Below are 5000 nucleotides of genomic sequence, written 5' to 3'. Positions count from 1 at the left end.
AAACCATTGTCCTTCCGGTAGTTTCCGTGAGCTACGGGGGAGATGTGGAGAAGTGAATTATGGCCCAAACTCCTGTGGCTCACAGTGCTTATGGTGCTTAAGTACAGGGAGGGAAACCACAGTAGCAGGAGATAGATGAGAAAGACAGGCAGAATGGATACTCAGAGGAAAGTAACCTCCTTGAATTTGTCATGTGAGGTAACAGTGTTGAGTTGTGTTTAAGTGCAAGGTGACCAGGTACCATTTTTGCATAACACTTTAGGTTAAGTTGCCCCTATACTTTTGTAGTAACACTGTATCCACTCTGGTAAGAACATTTTGGGAATACGTTTATAGGGGGCCTTTGAGGTAGAACATGAATTGTGTTCATCAGTCAACTGTTGGTTGACATTTGAAAAGCTAAAACAACTGTATAGTGACCATAGAGGGTTAGTTACCTGTGAACAACCACAAGGGGTTAACTGCGACCCAAGTCTCCATTGCTATGCGCCTAACCCTGAATAACTATGGCACTGTCTCTGTTGAAAACAATGAACACCTGATCTACCTTAGCCTGGTTTAGCTGCCCTCCTCCCCTCTCAGGCTCCTCTCGTGTGAACTAGGCCCTGCCAAACCCCACTCTTCCTGGGCCTGGGAGAGGGGGGAGAGGCCCTCCCCTGGTACTCCAGGTTCTCTGTTTCCATCCCCTCCATGAAACCCTAGAGCCACCCCCAGCCCCCCACCACCCCCACCCCCTCATACACACAGACACACACACACACACACACACACACACACACACACACACACACACACACATACACACACACACACACTCACTCACGCGCACGCACACACACACACACACACACACACACACACACACACACACACACACACACACACACACACAACACACACACACACACACACACACACACACACACACACACACACACACACACCAGGCACAGTCTCAACTTTACAGTCATCCTTTTCTTTTTAATGGTATACTTAGAATCAGTGCTTATTTCCAATGCCCTTCACTCCAGTTGTAATATCTTCTCCAGTATGCCTATATTCTCAGAGACATTTTTTATTACATACTCCTCAGAATATCACCTTCACCAAGGTCACTCGTTTGTGTGGTATTTCAAGGCCTTTTTTTATTTTTATGTTGAGTTTTATATTTCATAACGGGCCGCTCCCTCCCAGTGTCATTATCCTAGTTATGTTCAAAGGTTACTGCTCGGTTTCATCAAGCACCCGTTGGTAATGCCGATAGAACAGTATAATTATGATTCTATCCACTGTTTAACTACTGCTATTAAACTAACTAGGGCCCTCGTCCTCCCTGTGTGTGTGTGTGTGTGTGTGTGTGTGTGTGTGTCAGGGCTCGTCATACCAGTCAAGGTCAAGAGAGAACCCCATCCCTCTTTTACTCTCTTCCTGTCCTCTTATCTTTCTACTTCATGTTCTCATCCTCCACTCATCCTCCACTGAAGGACCATCGTTTCTTCATCTAAGTTTCATACTGAAATCCACTGAACACTTTATTAGGAACACCTTCTCATGGTGGAGGTGGTGTAATGGTGTGGGGAATGTTTTCTTGGCACACTTTGGGCCTGTTAATACCAATCAATCATCGCTTGTATGCCACAGCCTATTTGAGTATTGTTGCTGACCATGTGCATCCCTTCATGGCCACAATTTACCCATCTTCTAATGGCTACTTCCAGCATGATCATGCAAAAGTCGTCTCAAACTGGTTTCATGAACATGACAATGAGTTCAGTGTTCTTCAGTGGTCTTCCCAGTCACCGGATCTGAATCCAATAGAACACCTTTGGGATGTGGTAGAACGGGAGATTCACAGCTTGAAAGTGCACCTGAAAAATCTACATGAATTGTGTGATGCAATCATGTCATCATGGACCAGAATCTCAAAGGAATGTTTCAAACATCTTGTGGAATCAATGCCATGAAGAATTTAGGCTGTTTTCAGAGCAAAGGGAGGCCCTACCCAGTATTAGTACAGTGTTCCTAATAAAGAGCAAAGGGAGGCCCTACCCAGTATTAGTACAGTGTTCCTAATAAAGAGTAAAGGGAGGCCCTACCCAGTATTAGTACAGTGTTCCTAATAAAGAGCAAAGGGAGGCCCTACCCAGTATTAGTATAGTGTTCCTAATGAAGAGCAAAGGGAGGCCCTACCCAGTATTAGTATAGTGTTCCTAATAAAGACAAAGGGAGGCCCTACCCAGTATTAGTATAGTGTTCCTAATAAAGAGCAAAGGGAGGCCCTACCCAGTATTAGTATAGTGTTCCTAATAAAGAGCAAAGGGAGGCCTTACCCAGTATTAGTATAGTGTTCCTAATAAATGGTCGGTGAGTGTATATTCTTATATAAGAAATGCACACTCCTTTTATCATAATGTTTACTCCACATAATGTCTCTCTCTCTCTCTCTCTCTCTCTCTCTCTCTCTCTCTCTCTCTCTCTCTCTCTCTCTCTATACCTTTTAGTGTTACATCATCCATTCCATTATCAGGCATTCTCATCCACGTTCTCACTGCTAAAGCCTACATTTCCTGTGCCGTTAATCCATTTACCCAGCTTAGGTATCCATTTAGGAAGCTTTACCACCTCTTCAGCCCCCCCACCACCCCACCCCCCCCACCCCACCCTACCCCCTCCTTGAGCCTGCAGTCTGAGCCTCTCTAGCATGTCACCATTCAAACACTCCTCTTTCCCCCAGTTCATCCACCCCTGTGCCGTCGTCTCAGTACCCTACTGTAGTTTTCCCATCAAAGTTTTGCCTGTGCGTCAAAACAAGTCCAGTCTCAATAGTCCTCCATTCCAGAGCTGTTAGATGGTATTGTGTTGGTGTTGTCAGCCGTCAGGCTCCCCTTTGTACACAGTCAATCCCATTACTTGTACTAAACACTGCATTATTCATATACAGCGTACATGGCAGATGCCCTTGTCGGGGGCCATCAATGTTTCCTATTATTTTGTTACACATTGAGCTAAAAATAAAGCATGGGAGCAGACACGAAGCACGACTGTATGAGCAACCTGGTGTGGAATCTATGAGTTTACCATCACCACCATTTATGAACCATAACCTACTGTGGATAATGGCTGATAAACTATCATCTGTTATAGCAATTGATTTTAGTAGTTTTAAATTATATACATACTTAAAACAAGTAATGAGAAATTATTGTTCACTTTCATCCAACAGGTATTAAAATCGAGGCCATATGGCTGGCTAGTGGTGAACATATTTCTGTAAGTTCAGTGTTTGGTCCAGATTTGTTTTTGTGGGCGGTCAATATGGCCCCCTGTGAGATTTTTAGAGGGTGATTTCTCTGTCCAAGGAGATTACATGCGAAAAGTAATAATTCAAGCAAATGAGATACTAAAAGTACCTTGGCAGTGCAAAATATCAGCTAAGCAACCATTTATCTTCAGCTGCTTCCTAAACTGCACATAATAGTAGGCCTAATGTTGCTGAGAACCCATTGGTAATAGGACATAAACCAAACATTTAGACTTAAATGTTACTTTGATGCAACATCAATACTTTAACATTCATCTCTATGGGTTTATGGTAATACAGGCATACCCAAGAACAAAGCAACGTTTGCATAATTGAAATATTTGTTTTCATTTGACTCCTTGCCCAGGTTTTCTCAGATGTTTGAGAGAGCACATTTGCGTTTTTTGTCAGTGGAGCAAGAGCTACAACACAGGAAGAGATATGCTGTGAGTATCCAGGCTCTGCTTCTAAAACCCTGCACGTTTTCAGAGAACATCACTTTCTCACATATTTTGCCCGGGTGCTATTTATCAGGCCATGACAACACTTTTTTATTGTGTGTATACAACTGCACAGGAGATGACACTCGCTGTATTTTCTCGACTTGAGCGTCATGAAACAATGATGCCAAAACAGACCACACTGGCTATCCTCTATAAGCCTATTGGAGATTATTGGATTATAATCAGCTAAATAACAGTATGACTCTCCTACTCAATTGACTGTCTCTCACCAGCCGCACGATAAATAGGAGAGGGATTATACGTTTATCGTCAAGTTTGTGCTGATGAGCAGTTTAGAGGGAACATTGCTGACCACCCACCGATTGTTTTACCAATCTCACTCCTCATAAAGGCCTAAAACGCAGTACTGTAGAGAACGTACAGTAATCCTCTTATAGGAACACACACACGCACACACACGCACAGGCATGCACACACACACACACACACACACACACACACACACACACACACACACACACACACACACACACACACACACACACCTGGAGCTGTCATGGGACTAATTGAAGAGTGGCAGAGGCGTAACACCTGAGTTGGAGAAAATATTAGTTAGTAACGCCCCCCCCCCTGCCCCCCTCCTCCCTAACCCACCTACCATCTATCTACAGTGCAATGGAAACATACAGGAGTTCGCTTTGGTTTTGAATTCTCAATGACAGTCAAAACAAATGAGGAGAATCAGCTGAGCAGCTGTTTTCTATTTGGCTAAATACCCCCTATTCATATAGAAAAATAAAGTGTCACAATTACCTAACCGCTCATTTGAAAAACTCTCTCTCTTTCTCTCTCTCTCTCTCTCTCTCTTGCCCGGCTCCAATTATGAGCACTTTGAATGAAAAAAACAAGAGAAATAGGGGATAAAACCTGTAAAAGGAGGTCAATTAAGGTCCCCTCAGCTGTAATGAAAGTGTCAGGCCGACGCAACAAGGCCACGCAAACATGCCGAGTGCCACTGGGAACGGGCGGAGAATGAACGAGGGAAGAATAAAAAAGGAGAGAGAGAAGCAATTTGAAAACGGCTAATCATTCTAACTGTCAATGCCTAATTTCACAGTAACCCTTGAAACCCTTTTACTCGCTACATTAACGGAAGGTATTGTGAAACAACCCCCTTTTAATGTGTTTAACAATGCATTAAATTACTTGATTAAGCGGCTGAATTAGACCGGGAC

This window comes from Argentina silus (genome assembly GCF_951799395.1).
Source record: "Argentina silus genome assembly, chromosome: 12".
Lineage (NCBI taxonomy): Eukaryota > Metazoa > Chordata > Actinopteri > Argentiniformes > Argentinidae > Argentina > Argentina silus.
This window is presented reverse-complemented; position numbering follows the sequence as displayed.